The sequence below is a fragment of the Passer domesticus genome, chromosome 2 (genome assembly GCF_036417665.1).
Source record: "Passer domesticus isolate bPasDom1 chromosome 2, bPasDom1.hap1, whole genome shotgun sequence".
Lineage (NCBI taxonomy): Eukaryota > Metazoa > Chordata > Aves > Passeriformes > Passeridae > Passer > Passer domesticus.
The window spans coordinates 30,812,360-30,834,266 of record NC_087475.1 but is presented as its reverse complement, the minus strand read 5'-3'; the positions used below and the strand labels follow the sequence as shown (position 1 = coordinate 30,834,266).

The 21,907-nt window shown below is 44.0% G+C and overlaps 1 protein-coding gene and 1 long non-coding RNA gene across 3 annotated transcripts in view; one reads left to right on the top strand and one right to left on the bottom strand.

The window, feature by feature from the left end:
• Positions 1–21,907, bottom strand: part of LOC135293639 (alanine and glycine-rich protein-like) — a 32,319-nt gene that overhangs the window by 8,381 nt on the left and 2,031 nt on the right. The window contains exon 1 of one of the 2 annotated variants that reach the window (XR_010355760.1): positions 10,237–10,669. The exons of the other annotated variant lie outside the window; for it this stretch is intronic. The gene's annotated coding sequence lies outside the window, so the exon portion shown is untranslated. Of the gene's footprint in view, positions 1–10,236; positions 10,670–21,907 lie in introns of those variants that run through there. 2 annotated transcript variants of the gene reach the window in all.
• On the top strand, positions 9,029–10,804 carry LOC135293640 (uncharacterized). The gene is made up of 3 exons (XR_010355761.1): positions 9,029–9,078; positions 9,831–9,932; positions 10,667–10,804. It is a non-coding gene; the product is annotated as an uncharacterized LOC135293640 (long non-coding RNA).

Below are 21,907 nucleotides of genomic sequence, written 5' to 3'. Positions count from 1 at the left end.
CCTCTGTGTGAAGAGGTCTCACCCTGACACCACAAATTATTCCAGGGAGCAAGCCTTTATTCAGAGAGGCAGAAGCTCCATGGAATGAGTGCCTCTCTTGTTTCTGCTCTGTGACTCTGTTAGAAAACAAGGCTAGTGAAATACTCTTACCAATTTTAATCCCTGGATAGCACAGTGAAGCCTTATGTCCTTTGTGCTGCTTCCAGCTACAGCATTAGCTTTGCTAAATAAATATATTTAGCATTAGAATTTAGTGTTAGAATTTTTGTACTCTTTTGGTAGAAACAGAGAAAAATAATACTTATGGTGGACCTGACCCATTTGAACTAGTGAAACACTGAAATCTCCCAGTTGTCTTTGAATAGAAACATTTCAAAGTATTACCTAAATATTTTGGAACAATATTCAAACCATGTTTTCTTTGTGAGATATTTTGTTTGATGTTTGCAAAATATTTGATGTCTGCAAGCTATTGGGTTTGACTCTCAGCTCATGTTGAGCAGTAAGCAACATGCTTTTTGGCTGCAGGACTAAAGCTTTCCTCCTGACAGCTGGTGACTTGCACACCATCGTCTTTCTTTCTTTGCATTTCTGCAGGTAATTTATGCTAAATTAATGAAGCATTTGCAGAATAGCTTCTAATCACCAATAGAAAAACCATTATGCTATCTCAGAAGTTGCAGTTAATGAAATTATGTGGTTTTACTTGCAGTGCACCTAAATGTTTTATTTGCTCCTTGAAAAGAGCTATAAGCTCTTTTTCTGAAATAAGCTAATTTTCAAATTTTATCTTTCTGAAACTATCAATGGGCATATTTTCTGTCACAGCCAGGGCTGCATATATTATGTGACCAGCTGTCTTGTTAAATTCCTTTGAGCAAATCATCTTTAGTACGGCAGGTGCAAATTCTTCTGCAGCCAGTGGGTGTAGCAAGTACATATCCAAGACCTGCATTTTTCCTCTTTAATCAAACTGCTCAGATCCTCAGAGGACCAAATGGGATGGGGGAAAAAATGGGAGCCATGAATCGTGGTACCACTAACAGGCTGGGGTGCTGGAAGGATATAGACACATGTGCTTTTTGGACACATAACCACTTTCCAGAGATGAGAAGATCTGGGGAAAGTGGTGACATTTGAGAGGCTGGGAAAGAGATGTAGCAACTGGAGTGGGAGAGCATGACTGTACCCACTGTCAGAGTTTCAGTGCACCAAAGCCAGGGTGCCTCACCCCATAATGACACAGCTAAATGGAAAGATTTTGTTTCTTTTGTGTCTCCACCCAGTTAGATAAAGATATGGCTAATGAAAGCCAGGGCACACCTGTCTACTGGCACCTTTTCCTCTCTCATTACACGTGTTACCTTCACAGATAGATTTATCTCGGCATAGAGATAAAGAGAGTTCTTTTTGTTTGTTTTCTGTTTTCTCTTTAATTTTAGAGGAAGTGTTTCATACCTGAAAGGTACAGATTACAGTTGCTTTTGCTTTCTCTAAACTTAACTTTGGTGGAAAAATGGGAGCTGCTGAATCTGTTGTGTTTGATCCACTAGAGAATAAATATGTAAATAAAAAGTTGGGGCTGCACAGATTATAGCCCTCTGACAAGAGCTGATTAAAAGCCACGAAGTAAAACCAAGGATATCTTAAGTAATTTAATTAAATGAAAAATATTTATGTTTCTGGCTTTAATATTTTCACATATCTTTTTATCTTTTTGCATATTATGATTTAAGGGAATTTTAATTCACCTCAAAATACTTGTTAATTCAATAAACACTTCACTGTCTAGTATAGCTGGTTCTAGACCTGCAACTTTTATCAATACCTTCTCTGAGGGAAATCCTATTTATTTCTAACAGACAACCCTAATCAGGATTACAGAGTTTAACCTACAGTGAATTAGGAATGCAGACATGGCTCAGCTGAGAAAGCACAGGTTTCAGTTAATCGTGGAATCATCTGTCCTGAAGCAAAAACCCTCCTTGAATGTACTGTTCAGACGAGAGAATATTTTTTTCGACTTCAAGCCTACAGCAGAATAATAAAAGTCCTGGTGTTGAAACTACAGGTGCTTCATGCAACACTGAGTAAATTACTCCAGAGTGAGTTTGGCTGGGGAGAAGTGACAGTCTTTTATTCCTTGCACAAGCACCTCAGTCAGTCTGTCTGCTCAGGTTTCTGGAAACCTCTGTGGTCTGATTCACTATTTCCTTACTGTTTGTTTTGGGACTGGGAGTAACTATGCAAACATGACGTTGATGCAATGTTGTAGGGAGTATCTAGGCTAATCCCTGCATTCAACTTCTCAATGTGTTTGTTGGGAGCAAGGGGTTGGATTCCTTACTGTGTTCTCTCCTGTGCTAAGCCTATGGAGATATAGGCACCCACAGTTTTTACACTTATTTTCTAACTAAATCACCATGTGAAAGCCAGTGAAAGAGAGAACTTCTAGTGTACAGTGAAGTGTTCTGACAATTGGCATAAGGACGTAGCTAGCACAAAAAATGCATTTTCACACAGCTTCTAAGAAATCAGTAATCAGTGTTGTCTTCAAAGTCATCTGAGGTAGTCAGGCTAACATCTTGATCTTGGTTTTGGTACTGATGGCTTGGTGCTTTCAGGAAAGAATTAGAATTTGCTTCCCTCCAGATTTGTTTACTGATGTCCAAAGATACAGCATTTTTAGCAGGCCCTGTCTGTTGACTCAGAGTTTACTTGGAGGGCTGGCATAGGGGCCCAGAAACACACTTCTAGAGACTTGTGTCCCTTTTTAACATGCATTCCAGGCAGCATCCATCTCAACTAACAGTACCTGTGAGAAACATCTGACCTGTTTTAGAAGTCTGCCTTCTGAAGAAAGGTAGGAAAGCTGCCTCCCTAGGTCAGCTGTGAAGGGATCCATTCAGCACCCTCAGATGTGGAAGCCTGCAGCCACTTTGGCCAGCAGACATCCTACCCTTTTTGCTGCTGAGAAAGAAGCAGGATTTGATACAAGAAGTACATTATTTACAGTAGCAGAAAATGTGAAGGAAGAAAAAACCCAACAAACCTTTCAGACCTGCTTTCCAGTTCCTGATTCTCCAGGGAGTGTTGTGTTGGTTTTGGAGATATTTATGAGGGAGGATTTAAAATTTCCTATAAGGACTGCAGAGTTTCTAAAGGTGGGGTGGATGGTCTTTGTAAGTCTTTTTAGGAAAGATTTGTATCTCTCTGCAGACAGTGCCACTTTCAGTTGCAAAGCACTGTTATAGAGACCAGAAAGGTTTCCTGTTTAATCTCCCAGCCAAAACTACAAAACACATGAATAGTTCTCTAGAAAAACACAGCTAAAAGATTACGCTTCTTGGCACTGGCTACAGAACATCAAATTGTAGGTGGCTGTGCTTTGATACTGTAAAATGCACATGGCCTGCAGGCAGGCAGGACAGAAGTCGGTGGGACTCAGGATGCATCCGAGGGAGCTGAGAGAGACAGCCATGGCTTCCTGCCATCTCTGGAGGGCTGTGGTCACTGGGGAAGGCCTCCAAGAGGCCTTGCAAATGTCACGTCTGAAGTGTGAGAAAGGATCCGAGGAACTGCAGGCTGGTTGGCCTTCTGGAAGCTGTGACTGGACACATGAGGAACAGACAGAGAACTGGGAACAGCCAGCACGCGCTTAGCAAGGACAAGTCCTGCCTGCCCACCCTGCCTGCCTTCTGTGCTGCAGTGGCAGACAGTGAACAAGGGGAGAGCAAGGCTCATCACAAAGACGTTAAGCAGCACTGGCCCCAGCACTGACCTCTGAGGGAGGCCACTAGCAACCAGCTGCCAGTGGAACTTTGTACCTCTGACCGCAAGTCTTTAAGAGCAGCAATGCAGCCAGATTTCCACCCACCATGCACTCTGCTCATTTGGTTCAGCAGTTTGGCTCTAGCGATACGATGAGAAGCTACAAGGTCAAGATCAAATCAAGAGGCAGCTGGCAGAGGTTGCAACAAAGGCAATCCCAATCAGATAAAAAGAAAACCAAACCTCACTGAGGGATGGCGGCGGGGGACAGACTGATTCTTTTTCAGGAACCCCTGTCCTTGAAGATGCTGATAACACAGCTATCCAAGGCCCTGAGCAACATGTTCTGAGAGCCACATTCCAGTGAAGGGGTGGCCCAGATGGATGGAAGGCACCCAGACAGGTCCTTTCCAAACTGAATTATTCTATGATCTACACTGTATTATAGCATGTGTTTATGCGTAGGTGTGCAGGAGACTTCCAGCACCATCTCTGGCCTTGTGTGGGAGGCTGTTCTGTACCTTAATTCAAAACAGTTGTGTCTGGCTTTCTCCAAGAGAAGAGACAACCTTCTGGGAGCTCATGTTTTTGTTTCTACCTCTGTTAGGAAGATGTCAGAATTGTGAAAATTACCACTGTGTGCAAGACTAATTACTGCCTCTTTGAGAAAAGGAATATGGGGCTGTATTGCCTTCTTACAAGGTCAGATGTACAAGCTGTCTGGGCAATGGGAGGAGGTCTGTGCTCTCCCACAGAGGAAGAGCTGAAGAACAAAGCTGACAGCCTACTGCTTATCATCCCTAATACACAACTCTATTTTGTGTGTGAATTGGTATTTACTCCACGCCTGACCCTGCTCTAAAATTAAAGATAATAATATTTCAATATGTTCTTGCCATGCAGAGACAGCTAAAGAGAATTAACAGCAAGGATAGACCCAAGGGAACAGCAGTGAGGGGTAGTACTTTCTCTGTCCTCCAGACAAGAATCAGAATAACCTTTAAGGGCTCAACCAACAAATATTTTTGTGACATCATCAGTGTTTAATCTAAACAACTCATGTTGATATTACCTCCAATATCATGATAGAGATAATGCCTGTGAATGGATAGGAAGGCTCCACATTGTGGGGCTACATCCGTGTACATTTTATCTCATCTCTGATGACATAAGCACTCCAGTCTGTGCTCATTCTGGATCTTAGAGGTACATCTAGTAGGATGCTTCTGACCCATTTTACAGCAAACCCATCTGTGGTCAGAGGAGAGGTATAGGTGTTTTCAGGGAGTAATTTCTCTTTTGATAGCTGATCTTCAGAATAGATTATACAACTTCCTGTTTCTTTCCAGCTACTGAAAAGGAAATGTGGGTGACAGACTCAAATGCAGATGTCTTCATTGTGAACATCAAAAGTGCAGATTCATCTCACCCTGATTTTGGGGTGTTAGAGTACTTGCCCTGACTAGCCTCCCACAGGACCCCCAGACATGTACCCTTGTGCCCCCGTGGCAGGGGCTGCGTGTGAGCTCAGGCCCTGGTGCCCAGCCCTTGCCCCAGCTATGTTGTAGTCGTACCTGTGCCCTCTGCCCCATCCCCTGCTGATCCAGACTCACTCCCTGGACTCCTCACATTGATTTCACACCCGACTCCTTGCCTGCTGCTTTCCTCTGAAGGGCTTGATCCAATCACCTCAGCTCTGAGGCCATTTGATGTTGGTTATCTCACTTAGTGGGGAGCTGATGCTCCAGTAGGCTCCCGGAGGTCTGGCACCAGCCCCCCAGGATTTCACAACCCAGAGGAGTCTGAAAAGGTGTCAGACATCAATGGGTAGGCAGCTGGACTGCACCTCAGGTGTCCAAAGCCCAAGTGTCTGCCTGAAAGCAAGGCGTCTAAGCAGTAAGGATCTAGATCAGATAGTTAGTTGAGTCTGGAGAACAATTTGGCTGACTAAATGTTGGGACCAATCTCTGGAAGAAAGTAGCTTGCTAGCCTCGACCAACTGTATGGGCTTGGTCTTCCTTGTCTACCATTGGAGCCTAAACTGTATGTCATATTCAGGCACTATAATTTAGGCAAGCTAAATCCCACCCATGATGACTAAAAGGAGAAGAAATAACTACATTTATGAGAAAAATATTAAAATGATCAGTCTTTGTGTTAAAAATTATGATTTTCATCTGAAAGGTGTAGCAAGGCAAAAGCTTTGTGGATATTTAAAGTTCAGTCACTGTGTCTGTACATGCAATCACATACTCCAAGAGTATTACATACACTCTCACAAAACACATCCTTTGTTTACAGTCATATGGATTTACAAACACTCCCTGGAAGAACAGGGACACACTCATTGTATACAATATATTTTTGCTTCTGTAAACTGTTAATGTGGAATTATAAATAATAATTTGGGAGATTTCCCATATGGTTTTCTGCATGCTGTGATTCTATTTCTCCAATAAATGAAAATATTGGTAGTGTAAAATAATGATCTCTTTTTGCCCAGTTTCCTCTGCTCAGTTCTACAGTATTGTTATATCCTCCTCTGTTGCCATAGAAATGACGGATATGTCCAACCATTGCATTCTTGCCATACCCTTGCCTCTACATATTATGTATTTTGCCCTTTAAACCAGATTCTTGGTTGGGTTTTTGATATTTTGAGTTACGTTCTGCAGAGACAATAACAATGAAACACACAAACTAAAGAAAGGAAAAAAGAAAACTTTGGCTTTGAGAAAACTGAAACTAATTCAAAATAGAGTTACCTGTATTAATACTGTGACTATCCATGATTTTACTGTAAACCTTTGGCATTTGTTGTTCTTATTAACTCCTAGCTCTGGCAAGCAATGACTTTGTGAGATTCTTACCATCTTCTCATGCAAAACAAGTATTTGCAGTGTTTAAAGCTTCCTAGCTATGGAACATTAAACACAAAAGAAATTTAAAGATATGCTTTTTGAGGGGCCTGCTGATTTTAGTGGGAATGAATTACGATTTTTGCAGATTTGGGTTTACCTCTCAAGAGAGCAGAAGAAAAAAAGAATTAGTCCAGCATGGTGACATGATGCAAAGAATAGCAGTCAGAATGATTAATTTAATTTTGCTTCACATGTTTCAGAACTTACTAATGCAAGCTGGCTACTTCCAGACTCAGATGCCCATTCCACAGCACTTTATGACTCTAGGAAATACCCTGGGGCTGCCTGGACTTCCTTTTCACTGTATTCCACTTCCCCCCAGCAGTGCCTGCAGGGATATGGCACCAGGCATGCTCCCCCTTTCCTACTTTTGGACTTTGCTCCCCCGCCCCATCCTTTGCTCAGAGCCCCACGAAAGCCCCTCCACATTCCCCGAACATCCTCTGGGCAGGAGAGAGAGCTTTCTGTTCATGCAAGGCACTTGCAGCACCAGTGCTCTCAGCCGGAGCACAGGAAGCCAAGGCCAGCCGGGTTTTAGAAGGGGGCTGCATGGCTCTGCATGGCTCTGCATGGCTGCTAGCCCCTGCTGAGGAGCTCAGCGTTTGCTCCGCGCCCCAAAGGATGGCACCGCTTGTGGGGCAACCACGGCAAAGCGTGCTCGGACCTCTCAGCAGCCGCTGAACCGCCTTCCCCACCTCCTGCCTTTTTTGGGGATTTCACATCCCGATTTCTGTGAAGTGCCACTAGGTGGCCCGAGATTGAACCTCTGCAGGCAGCAGCTTTCAGTGGGATGTGCCTGTGTGGGGGGCAGGAATTTGGGAATTATCCTTGGGCGGTGCGCACCACCCTCATCGCTTCTGTGATTTTTAGATCTTGGTTGCAGATGCTGGAGGAGGGAAAGGGGCATCCCAGCAAAGCCTCTGAAATGGGAACGAGCTCATTCTTATTTCTCACGTGAAATGAAACACAAAGTTTTTCTCTTGAGAATTGGGACTGGTGATAGCCTGGAGCCTAGTAGTACACCCCGGAACACCAGCCCCGCCGCCGCCCCAAATAAAAACGTGTATTGTTCTTCTCTTTTAAACTTTTTCAAAGGCAATTGTTACCATCATCAGGGGCTTATTTTGACACACAGGTTAGCTTTGAGAACTCACCATGGATGAGACATACTGGAGGAGAAAAGGGCTTTCACATGCCCAGCCGATGACAAGGGTGATCCACAGGCATCGGCTTCATGTCTGTCACCCTCCTAACCCCTGTCTCAGAGGAGCCCTGAAGTAATGGATGACTCCCTATTTCTCACTTCCCTCCATAACCAACCTCTGTGTGTTCTGCCCGTTCTTGCTCACTCTCATTCCAGGGTGTCCCTCTGCCTCACCGAGGCCTCTCGGGGCATCAGACACCCCTGTGGCGGGCAGGGACATCTCCCGCCCGCCTCCCACCCGGAGCTGCCCCGGGCGGTGTGGGAGGATGCTGCGGGCAAGAGCCGGGAGGAGCACGGAAGGTGGGATGCTGCCTGGAAAACCTCGCCCTGCTCCCTGGGGAGGCCGGGGCTGAGTTTGTCAGGGTGTCAACACCTCCAAGGCAAGGAGGAGGAGGAGGGGGGAAGAGGAGATAGAGACATCGTTGAGCAAGAAGGTGCAAGTGGGTGCCATCAGCCGGTTGTTTGAACTGTAAACAACTGCAGAGATGCTGGGAGCTGTAGCTATGCTAAACAGTTGGCCCATCCACCTCCTGTGTTGCTCCCATTCCACCTTCTCTCGTGCACAGTCAACAGGATTTTGGCCAGCTGTGCTTTCCCTGACATTTTGGATTTTATTGGAAAGCAACTCCATCCTATGACATGCAGGCAGACGAGCACAGCAATGCTGGCAAGTCAAGCATGTGGTCTCAGACCCTGACAGCAAGTCAAATATATCCCCCCACACCCTCATGTGCTGTAAAAATTCCTCTTTTAGGGTCAGAGACAACAAAGGTGAGCAACACCAAAGCGCTCACCCGGCTCTTCGGGGGTACAGAGTGAGGAAGCTTCATCTGGCTTCTGCACAGCAGCTACCAGAGCTCCTGCTAACCATCGACAAATTAGAGGCTTGTTTTAAAGTGTAAAAATACACTTATTCTCAACTTTGCTTTTATTGAGAGAAAAGGGATAAAAAGCTAATTCATAAGCCCCACCTAAAGCCTCCTTCCCAGTGTTGGCTCTGCCTCAGCCTCCCTCCCCACAAACATTACCTGCCTTCCCCCCAGAGGGCTCCTCCTGTCTTCCTCGTTTTTAGGGTGGAGGCTAATAAGCTCCCCAACCCTGGTAAGTCAGTATTAATTAACCTGCAGATCCCTGCAGGCTTCCAACACCTGCTAACTGAGAGAATGCAGCCAGGCTCTCACGGTGGTTTTTTGTTTTTTTTTTTTTTTTTGCACAGCAAGCTTTAGCACCTGGAATAAGGGAGGGTTATAAGCTCTCACTTTGCCTGGGTGGTTTACAGTGAGGTAAAAAAAAGGGGGGGGGAATAATATTTTGTAGGGTCTGTTTTCTTTGTTTTCTTCCCCTTTTTCACTCTTCTTTTTTTTTAATTTTCTTTTTTCTTTTTTTTTTTTAATTTAGACTAGCAACCTCTTTTGCATGGGAGGGGCATCTGCAAGGAAGCAGCTCTCTGCATGCAATTACCACCTTTCTGAGGCTGGGGGAGGCACTTTTAGCTGAGTTCTGCTTCTCTGCTAATGGGCACCCCTCTCTGCTGGCTGGTGGCTGCCATCTGTGGCAAACGTTGTAGAGCATGTAGTCAATCACTGTGGGATGCAGTTATGTGGTGCAACAGCTCTCTAGGGACTGATTTAGGGCCACTACAGTAAGGCCAGTTGGAGCTAATTGGATTTTTTTCTCCCCCCCCCGCCTGGGTCTCCAGATGTGACAGGGCAACATAGCTTTATTAACCTAAATGTGTTCATCCATGCTCCCTGTTACAGAGAAAGAGATTTCTTTTTTTTTTTTTTGCCTTGGTGTTGAATCACAGCATAGTGGGGGTTGTTTCCTGCCAGTTCTTGAACAAGAGCCAAGTGGCATTCCTTGCCTGCTGGAATTTTACAGCATGCACTGAGCAGGGGTGCCACCCTGCTGAATGCTGGCAATTTTTATTTCAGTGAGCACTTCTTGTTATCTCCACTAATGCCTGAGTAATTTTTCAGTGGACTAGGAAAACCAGAAAAAAAATCCCTGGCAACATTCTTCAGTGACCTATTCAGGTGGGTAAAGCTTTTACAAATGTCCCCTCACAGGTAAGAGGACACTGGTGAATAGTTTGTGTGCAGAAGAATGAAGATGGTGTTTTGCTGGGTCACTCCTGCAAGATTGTGCATGCCTCTGCCAGAGAACTGCCACCACCCAGCTCTTCCCTGCCCAGGCTCTGTCTTGGTGCCAGCTTTGGTGCTCTCTGGGTCCTCCCCACAGCCACATCACCATTCCAAACAGATGGAAACACACAGCTGTGTCCTCTTAGTGTTTTGCCCCAAGACCAGCTGGGCTGCGAGGGAGGAGAAATGGCCCCACCTGCTTGGGAAGAGATGTTTGATCACTGTAGAGCAGCAGCCCCAGTTCATCTGCCAGCACCACTCACCAGCCACATGTTCTTTATCACAGTGCTTTTCTGGAAGAGATGAGAAACAAAGGCCCAAGGAGAGCTTAGATGACCCGCTGGAGGTCATAATATAACAAACCCAGCTTTTCTCACAAGTTTTGTTTCTGAGTGTTGTACCAAACTATCAAAAAATTACTTGTATGCTATATTTGTTTGGATAATCCTGTGCTTTACATAATGGAAGCTTGGCCCCATATGCACTGTGACCCACTTCTAGGGCAAAGGAATGCTTTTCAGAGAATAGAAATAATGTTCTGCCATGGCTGTTGATCCTTTACATTCTGCAGTTGTTCCCTGAGGATCTCCACAAGAATAAGAGTTCCATTTTTATCTGTCTTGCAGATCTTTAAGAGAGGCTGAAGGTTTCCTAGTACTGTGCACAATACAATACAACTCCAGAGCCAGAGTGGAGAACATCCTTCAGATCAGCACGACAAATCTGCTCTCTTCACAGTCCAGGCAACGGTAGTGGTGGCTGCTTCCAATACAAGCAGCTCCAACATCTCCTTCCAATACAAGTAGCTCCTTAAAAGAATGTTTAAAAGGACACTCCATTCACCTTCAGTCATGGCAAAGACTTTAGGAAATGTGGCTCTGGAAGAAGAAAGACCACATGCAATTCCATCTGCATAAATGTCAGAGACTTCACTCTCTTAGAGATCCAGGATATACCTACTCATGTCTGGTCACTCCTTTCTCCTCACTTCACACTTAACCTCTCTTCTTTTTGTTTTTACCCCATCTGCCAGCAACAGGGCAAATCTCCTTTTGAATGGAGAGCAGCTGCTGCTTCCCTACCAACCCATCACCCACAGTGATGGATCTTTTCCATCCTAAATGATTCCATGCTATTATACACCTCTTCTTTCACTAGCAGTGGAAGGCTAGTACTGGAATAGTGGTTCTCCCCACAAACTTCCTACCTGCCCTCCCAACAGTTTCCCTGTGAAGCATCATCCCTAGTGTCCTGTACTTGGCTTGCCTAAAGGCTGCTGCTCTTTAACTGGAAGACAAGCTTCTGGCATTCCTGGGCAGTGAATTACAGTCATGTTGGCAGCTGCCCTCTGCCCCTGTCTATTGCAATACCTCAAGATGATGCCAGCAGGCCCTGGGCTGCATTAGGAGGAGGGTCACCAGCAGGTCGAGGGAGGTGATTATTCCCATTCAGTTCAGCACTGGTAGACAGACATGTGAGAGGCTCTGGGTCCAATTCTCAGCTCCCCAGTAAGACACAGACAGGAACTTGCTGCAGCAAGTCAGTGAAGGGCCATGAAGATGATGACAGGACGAGATGTTGAGAGAGCTGGGATTGTTCAGCCTGCAAAAGAGAAGGCTCAGGGGGATCTGACCCTTGTGTATGAATACTGTGGGGTGACTAAAGAAGTTGAAGTCAGACTCCAAGTGGTGTCCAGTTAAAGGACAAGAGGCAATTGGCAGAAATGAAAATACAAGAAATACTATTTCAACATTAACTGCCCCTTGCCCCTCCTCCACTTCTCTACTAAAAGGGCAAGCATCCAGACAGGCTGTGCAGTCTCCATCCTTGGAAATAGTCAAAATCTGACTGTACCCACTCCTAAGCAACCTGCACTAGCTAACTCTGCTCTGACCAGTGTCAGACTAGACAATTCTCTGAGACACCTGCCTCCTAGCCTTAACTGTTCCGTGATCCTATTTGCTGATTCTCATGTCTTGCAGTCAATCCCACTATCCTTATCCTTAAGCATCTTGATGAAGTGTTGTTTGGCATTCCTGGGTGAAGGAACAAATTAGCCCTTCTGCAGCAAGCAGATACTCAGAGACACCTGACCAGCAGTCAAATGCACAGCTGATATGGGGAGTAGATGAGAAAAAAGGTCTTTCCATAAGGTGTTAACTCCAGACACGGGGATTCATCCCATCTAACTCTGAACATTTGCAGTGTAACCATTCATGTCTGAGTAGTGTATCTAGACTCCCTTTGGAGTCAACACAGAGAAACAGGCATTTCTAGAGAGTGACTCATGTGACCTATTTCACATGAGATGAATCATGGCCAAGAGCTGCCCTTCTTTCTTTGCTGCCTACTATCAGTAGAATGAGGAGTGGAGAGGTCAAGTTTGGACTTTTATACTGTAGATATCTTACAACATATAGGATGATTCCCACATCTGATACTTGTGCAGAAGTCTGTAATTGCCTAGAGTAATTTTTACACACCATGAAATGCAGTCAAATTTGATTAATGTCTCTTTGCCTACAAAGAGGACTAAACAAACAGACAACTGATAAGGACAGGCAAACCCCAGAGCACAGCAGATTAAAAGTCCATACAAGTGATCTAGAGGCTGGATGGAATCCTGTAGTTTTATTCCAAGACTGAGTATTTTAGGTGTACAGGTCAAGGGCACTTTGAGTAATGGGACTTCATCTAGTACATCAGACCAAAGTCAAGGGCCCTAAACCCAACCCTACAGATTCCTTGTGTGCCTGGACTCCTTAAGAGTCCAGGGGAGTCTAGAGAACTGTTTACTTGTTTAGTCCATGCTACTGTTTCTGGGGTGGACAGAAGAGGGCTATGGACAAGATGGCTTGGTAAGGATATGTCTTAGATCATTCTTTGCAATTTTTGCAGATTTCTTTGCATACATCCATCAATAGGATCTTACCAAGGCAGATCTTCACCTCATCACACCGTTGATTGAACTTTCTTAGTCATAAACTATCCTTGGCCTGCAATGACAAGCAGCAAGGAGGTAATGTGTGTCTTTGGCAGTGACAGGCCCCAGGCTGGGTCAAAGGCAAGAAGACACAACCTGTCTTGTTTTTTCTTTTGGAATATGATGAGGCAACACAGCATAAAACTGTCTTCCCTTTTTGCACTGTCTGGCACACATCTGGACAGCATCTAGACAGAAGACTGATCAGACTTGGCAGAGGAGGTTTGGCTGTGCAGCATGATGCCTCCACGCCCTACAGGAAGCCAGATTGCATTAACACACTGTGGTGGTGCTGGGGTGCAGTGTGGTCCTCGGTGCCTCACACAGCCAGTCTAGGAGCTTGACCCCAATGTTGCACCAAGGGCTCTGGGAAAAAGCAGTATAGCTCCAGATTTCATCAGGCAAGTGATCTTTGGGCAAGATGCATAGACCCAGGATTTTTTCAAGGGAAGCCACAACTTCCAGATAGCTGCATCATTTTGGAATGTTAACATTGTAGAAAAACAAAGGATTGAGAAAGAGTAAATAAAGTCAACTGCTGAGAAAAATAATATGGAAAGTGTGAATATAGTTAATCTCAAATTAGGTACTTCAAATCCCAAATTAACTCCTGGTATAAACGAACTTGTGACCTCAAATTTCTCAGAACTGTGATAAAGACAATAATGTAGGGTTTTTTCCTGAAGTGCTTAGAGATGTTAGACTACTATATAAGATTTAAGTGTTATAAAGTGTAGATATTAGCTGCTGTCCTGTAAAATGTAGTATGCAAACATGGTGGAAACTGTAGGATGCAGGGAAAAGGTTGATATTTAAATATAATTTTACACCATGACAGTGTAAAATTTCGTAATCAGAAAAATCATAAAGTGTTTCTGTCTTATGTTATTTTGGTGATGAGAGGAAAGTGACTAACTATAACAAAATGTTTGAAATACTGGGTACTAAGGTTAGTGGCCCTTATTTAAAACTCATTAACTTCCCTCATTTTGTATTGCCTTTTCAATAGTATGAAAATACATTTTTTCTTCCAGCTGAGCCCAGTGAACAGCAAGACAGGACTTTTTTTTCTCTGCTGCAAAGGTGTCCATCTCGGTGGAGATGCATAATCTCCACCTCTTCTTGCAGTGGTGTGATTCCATGTAGGTCAAGAATAGTCCAGCTCCAGAAGTTTTCAACCCCAGTCTTGTCAAAATTCATGTGCAAGAGAAAACTATTTTGGTGAACTTACATTCATCCTCAGTGAGCTGACCTTCAGATCCCAACAGTGTACAGACAGCTTTTATTTCCTGGAGGAAATCAAGGACTTGATGAGGCAGGGAGCTGCAGGCAGGGTTTGAGTACATCTGGCAGTGTTCTGGGGAACTCTGAAAAGCCTCTTGGCAAGTACTTAGGATCTGATCTGGGGGAACGCCCTTATTCAGAAGTGCATATTGGCATGCTACCCTACCACCTTCAGTACTTGAGCTGTCTTCTGAACTGGGACTTCCTCCTGTGGTGTACGCCTTCATTTCCTCATTTCTCCTGTGTATTTCTCGGTTCAAATAACGGCTCCAGGATGGTCTTGTGAGAGGAGGGAACAGCAATGATCAAAGCAGCAGAAAAAGTTTTCAAAGTACTGTTGGGAAATTGTGTGTTGTTTTTCTTTGCTTTGTATAAATTTTCCTGCTTTTTCCATTTCTTGGCTAATTGAGCGAAGGCCAGATCACCTATTTGCCACTGCCTAACAACACCCTTGTTTCTCATGATGACTGTGTATAGTAAAAACAGCAGTCTTGAATGGGAGAAGTTGGTCATCAGAGCTTCCAGGCAGTTTCAGAAGAGCTACCCTAATTTACAGCAGTTAAATATCTGTCCCCCTGACTTCACTTTGCTACTTAAATGGGCAAATAGTTTCCAAAGCATGCACAACTGCATTGAAAATCTTAAAAACTGGCATTGCATGAAACAACATTGCCTGGCTAGAAGGGATTCATAACACCAGCCTGAGATGTCTCCAGCACAGGCTTGAGCCTCCAAACTAACCATGACTGCTAAGATACCATTCCTCTGTGCCACTTCATTGTTTCATGATGAGAAGAACCTGAACGTTCACCCTGGAGGTGCTCACTTTTTCAAATGGACAGGTGAAGCCCACATGTTTTATCTGGACATAACAGCTCTCTGTAGACCCTCTGTATTCAGTGTTTCTGTTATGACCAGAAGACCATTAAAATGTACACATTTCAAAAGGTATCACATTGATCAGAAGTTCTTCACTAACAGTTACACCAAGGAACTTTACCAATCTGCTGTGTCACAGCAGCCCTGATATTTGGCTTACTTAAAACCAGATCACAGAGGGTAAATGTATCATACAGAAGAGCCCCCTGTTAAATTAGCAAGATCGAGAAATAGACAGAAAAAGCCTCTGAAAGCCAAACTGCAACTAAATTACTTTGCCTTCTGTCAAAACCCAGCAATGCCCCATAACATTCAACATTTTACTGTATTTTGATGACAACATTTTGTTAAAAAAAAACACCTGGAGGATTATCTTGTGTCAATCAGCAGCCCTTTGCATTTCAGCCATTGATTATGACCAGCAGATGTCTTTTTTTTTTTCAAACTATACCCTCTAAGGTGATATCAGCCTAGAAGCTTTATCCCTTCCCTTGGACCTTTCTTTGGTATTTCTATTGACCTGTCAGCAGCAGCCTCAGGAGATCTTGGCTTTCTTGTTGGAGGTAGCTTGGGAAATTGCCAATGCCATTTCACCATTTCACTTGTGTCTCTTTGCTGTCATGGTCTTCTGGGTGATGTCACTGCCAGGCATCAGAACTGATTCACTCTTTCTGGGGAGTGTTATTTTTCAGACGATGTAGGCTTAGTCCGGCAAATCCTTGTTCTGGCAGTAGCAGCTGCCCATGGAGAGGTGTGAAGCCAGGTACAGGGCACCAGGGAAGGGAGTAGAGGGAACATTTTAAGTTAGCTTCACTTACAAAGCCAGAGTTTCCTGAAATTATGGCCTCTGTGGACCTCATGCTGTATAAAATGAAAGGGAAACTTAAACCAATTAAGCCTGCGTATTAATTGTGGAAATTCTTATGTGGTTCTAAATTTCCTTTAAAAGCACCAGGGCTTTACTTTTTCATTTGAAAGGATAGTTAATTCTCACCTAAGCTTTTTTCCCCCCTTTCTTTTGCATTTTCGTGCTAATTCACTCTTAATTTTAAAGTTACTTTCCAAACACAACTCTACTCATTGTAAAATATAACACAAAATTAAAATCCCTTCAACGTTTAAATAAAAGTAACTTGGAAGCTGAAGAAGAAAGTTTTCAAAGGGCAGACTACAGTAGCTTTAATGTTTAAAATACATGCTCTAGACTTTAATTTCAACTTCTATAATTTACCTCACTAAGTCACAATTCTCAAAGGTATATGAATTCACAGGGAACTTGCACAATGCATGAAGTTCAACACGGGGATACATTTTCGGAATTAAAGACGGCTGTACTCAGACCAGGGGCACTGCAGGAATTTATGCTCTCACAGATTTCTTGCAGAAGCCCACTGTTCGTGGGAGCGCATTAGCTTCATTCTGGGGACACAATGACTTCTGTACCAGCTCAGGCCATGTTAAAGGTTGGTTATTACCAGATATGTAAACTTTTTTGGATCAGCTTGCTCTGCATCAAATGCAGACACATAACATGATTTTTCCACTCAGTTAGCCCAAGAAATATTTCTGTGCTAGCTTTATGTCCTTTTTATCAAGTTTAAGCTGACTTCAGTATCTTCTCCGTTAGATGTTCTGTGACAAAATGACTCCCTCAGAATTTTTTGAACACATTTGAATTGACAGAATAAGTTCATAAAAGTTCAGTGATTTGTATCACGTCGTCATGGCATTTCTGACTCATTATATGGCACATCAAGACTATGTTCAGGGTGATGCCAAAATGAGGCCCAAGTTCTTGAAAAGTGATCCCCACTGATCTGCTCACGAGCCTGGCAGGCTTGCACACTCAACTTGAACGCTGTTTATATAACCTGAAGGGCTCTGAAAGAACAACACAACTACCTCGACACTCACTGCCTTTCTGCTTTCACCACACTGCGGACACATCAGAGCTGGATAAAACAAAATAAAATCTGAAAACAGGTGTTATTTCCAATAATTATCTGTTTCATCACGTCTCTTGTAAAGATGATGCGGTCACAGGAGCCAAAGAGCAGCAGGAAAAGCATAGAATACGTGCCCATGTGCTTTGTGGGGAGGGCCTGGGAGATCCTTGCACAAGCACTGCCTGTAAATGCCTGCATAACCACAGCCACCATCATGTTGGCAAAGCAGCTTTTCTTATTCCGGGACACAAATGTGGCATAAGCAGGTTGTCTCTCTCCTGAAGACAGATCCCAGAAACTCTGGGTGAGCATCCCCAGGTGCCCTTTTGTGAGATAAAGCACATCGAGACAAATGCGAAGAGAGACAATACTCCCTGAGGAGTTCTGACTCAGATGTGGAGGAAAAGAGTTTGCTCACAGCCACTACAGATATGGCTCAGGGCCTGTATAAGAGGTGAAATAAGTGTCACACTTGGGTCATGGGAAGATAGCTACAAGCCAGCTTAGCTACAAGCAGAGATAGCCTGTGACAGCCAGTCACACTCAGTAATTGCGTGCTTTGTGTGACAGATAGCAGACCCAGAAAGAGCGAGCTTGTTAAAACCCTGGAGCATGGGCAGTGTACAAAAATATACATGGGATCTTCTCAATTAGCTCAAGCATGCAACAGTATTTTTTATGCCAGGTTTTTGCATCGTTGCCTGGTTTAAGTCTAGCTGCAGGACTGACAACTGTCTGATATGAAGTACAAGATTCTGGACTGTACTGTGAGTTCAGTCTGGGTAGATCAGATAGGGATGTAGAGTCAGCGAAAGACTGTGGCAACAGGAAATCACCCTTTCTTCTGTGCAGAAGCACTCTCCTCGCAGAGGCTATGGATCCATGGATGCAAATCCTGTGTGGGCATGTTGAGAGTCAGATTCAAAACACCCCAGCTAGGTGATGCAAATTTCTGAACTTCATTCTGCTGGTTTAGATTTGTCTACAGATTCCTCTGGAAGCATGTTGTCCTGGCAAACTTCATACCATTTCAGCCATCAGCTTCTCATGTCCTATGACCCTAGATGGACCAGGTACCACCATCTTTCTTCATCACCACCAGCATAAACAAATGACATAACATGTATTATGTTATTTTCATAAGAACATTTTCATACGTTCATTTGTGATCTGGATTAAGTTGGAACTGATGGGTGCTCCAGTACTGCACAAGTGTGATATTAATTATAATAGGACTAAGGTTAACTTTTCCCCTTAGGCTGTACTGCAGTGCCATTTGAGGTAACCCTTCCCAAAATTACTTTCAGGACATGGTTTCATGGTACCTAGATCTCTGTGCAATAACAACTTGAGAAATTCCCACTCTCACAGAATTGCCTACCACTCATTTAAAGCAGGGTGTTAATGGGAGGTAAAACTGAACTTGAAAAAAAATAAAGATGGTGTATTCTTTTTTGCTAAGATTAGCCTAGCTACCAAACCACAATACAGGGAAGCCATACCAGCACAGCTGAAAAAACAGCACAGATGTGGAGCCTGGCAGGGGATGGAGAAAGGTGGGCACCTCCAAAGTGCTGACAGTGCTGACTGTACTGTGCCTTCCCGCATGGTACGGAGCAGCTGTGGAAAGGGCTCTGACTCACTGTGCCACTCTTCCTGCACTAGTGGGACTGCTATCTTTAGACAGCCTCTGTGTTTCAGGAGTCCTTTCAATCCAGTCGCCAAAATGCTAACAGAGGAGGCCAGCCAGGTTGTGGGCAGTGATGGTCTCAAAGAGTACAGCTGGTGGAAAGATGCTCCTTTTTGACCCTGTGCAACTTATGTTACCTACATAATCATCTGCATGTGGGTCCCCCACCCTGGGTCCTGAGTCTTGGCTGCATGCTGGAATGAGGGAAACCCATCAGTGTGGGAGGCAGTGCAGTATCCTGAGGAGCGGGAAGCAGCAGGATGTCACCAGCAGCAGTGTGTGTGCAACTGGGCAACCAGAGCTGCAGGAACATGTCCACCCCATAGGACATTATTAAGATGCAGCATGAGAAAACCTGGGTGTGCCAGCAGTGATCACGCAGAGCAGCTCTCATATGGAGGTGTGAGATAGGGGTGGTGGAAACAGCAGAGGAGGAGAGGAGCCTAAGCTGGAGGGAGGCTGATTGTATGGCATCCTTTTGTAACTGATCTGCTCCCAGTATGTGTTGTAATAAATAGCATGAGGAGAACAGTCTCCCAGCCTCTTTCTGCTCCATTCGCAGCAGGAGAGCTGGACTATGCAAAGCCTCACTCAGCCCCACTCACTACCCTGTCCTCTGTTACTTATCACCTTAGCTTGAGACTCCCTCAGGGATTTTTTCATCCAAGGAGAGAACCATTTCCCCAGAGTATGACAGGACACATGTCTAACACTTCACACTATAAAGGAGGTCAAAATCACTCCCATTTTCCACATAGAGAACAGGAGTGGAAGCAGGAAATGAGATGCCCCAAGGCTATGGGATGAATCAGTAGTAGAACAAAATGAAAATTCAGAACTTCCTGTCTCTTTACTCATCTCCTTGAATACTGTTGATGATTAAGCTCATAAAAAGTTAGTACAGTTGATGACCTCTGCATCTCTGGTCAGTGATTAGGGCTCCGGCATATTAAAAGTGGAAAATTATAGAACAAAGACAATTTCAAAGAACTTAAAAAAAATAGAAGGCAAGGAATTTCTTTTGTGGCTACAACATAAATGTTGGGTTCCCATCATTCCCACAGTGTCTCTTCCAGTAAGGAAGGAAGTTTCTCTAGTTTTACCTCTATGGGTCCATTGAGAGTTGAAATTGGCTTAAACCACAGCCACAACCAAGAGGCAATGCTATGGTTACACTTCCTGCCCTCCACTTAGTTTCTGACCTCTCTGTTTCCCTTTTGTTAACACAGCAGCTCAAGGAGACGTGATGAACCAGCCCAGGGAACTGATCAATAGTAACATTAGAAGTTATTTTCCTTTTGTGGGCTAGCTTCGCTATGAGTCCTGGCTCACTACACAGCTGTAGGAATGCTCATACCCACACAAGAGATGAGGAAAATAGGAAAAAATGACCAGAGAAAGGGAGGTTCAGCACCCCTCTTTCAGAGATGCTGAAACTGCTCGGGGAGCTGCAACTCCTCTGTTCCCTCCACTGCTATGAGCACTTCAAGCAAGAATGGGTGCAACTGTGTCTGAGGGTGATGGAAAGCAGCACACAGGCCCCAGCTTTCTCCTGCTCTGCTCACCAATGGATGGAGTGGATTCAGATTTTTTGATGCTTGTACTGAAGTTTGTCATTAGAAACACCATGTGTGCTCTGTGGGGTGAGGATCCACAGGGGTGAAAATGCCTTTCCCTGCATTTAGTCTTCATTTTTTTGATGCCTGTCTCACTCCGTCTCACTTCAGGACTGCTGGTTTCACTATGAGGAAGAGTTAAAACAGACTGCTCATCTTCTTTCCAGTGGTTTTAGGTTTGGTCTTTCAACCTTTGAACTTTCAAACTGGGTAAGTACACTGAGCTGGTGAAGAGCATGATGAACATGTGAACAGAGTGGTTTTGGCCGCAGCTGAAGAGGCCTCTTCCTCAAAAAAGCAAGCCTTTCATCCCTCCACTTGAGTAGGAAGAAAAAGGAAGGTGAGGCGTCGTGGTTCTTCGCTCTGGGAACTGGCAGGAAGCTGTCTTGTGGCATTTACTGCTTTATGAAAACTATTTTTTCCCTAAAGTTAGAGGATGCCTTACTTTTCAAGAATTCACAATCTTGTTGCTAGCATTTTAGCCATCTTTAATATATTACTAAAACACACCAAAGAACTGAACTCACTGTAATAAAACAAAAAGCAGAGAGGGGACACTGTGGTGGAGACACATCAGGGGTCTGGTGAAATGATGTGTGTTGGTGAAAATATGAATGGTGAAATGTGTATATGGGCTTAGATCCTCATCTCTAAAATCCTGGGCTGTACTTTTCAGAGGCACAAGGAAGTTGTTACATCCTGGGTTTGGAAAACTCACAGTTCAGAGTTTGGGCTTGAAAATCTTTCAGCAATCAGAAATACACAGCAACAGTCTCTGAGGTAGTATTAACATTACAGAAGGGGATTCTGGAGTTATAATAGACATTTGCCACAGGAATGTCATATTTATACTCAACAACAGTGAAGAAAGGAAAGATCAGGAGCAGATTAGAAATGAGGACATCACTATGATGCTGTATGGGGAACCCAGCATGAACATGGAAATCCATTTACCCATCTTAAAAAGGAAGGCATTAGGAGCAGAAACGGTTCAATGAAGGTAAACATGGAATGAGTTCTATTCACGGTACCACTAAAAAGACCAAAACTTTCTAGCTGGCAAAAGCCAAGGGGAAAACACACCAGAAGTCTAAAAAAATATAAGGAAGAAAATTAGTAGGAAATTATGGGTGTCTCTTCCAAAACAAGAATAAGTGGGGCTTTTTTTGTTCAGTCTAGCAAAAGGTGATCTCCACACAACATGCTAGCTGAGCTTTGGAACTCCCTGCCAAAGGACACTGTAAGAACCACAAGCATGTTTGAATGCAAAAAGTAAACAGCTAATCTAATGGAAGGAACACACAATCAAAAAATATGAAATGCAGTGACACCAAATGCTGCTGAAGAACTCCCTGAGCTATAGAGAGTTGGTAAGATAAGCCAGGGAAGTATTACTGGATTGTTAAAGTATCCCTGTGATCTTCTCTCAACACTTACTACTGGCTAAATCTAGAGATGGATACTAGGAC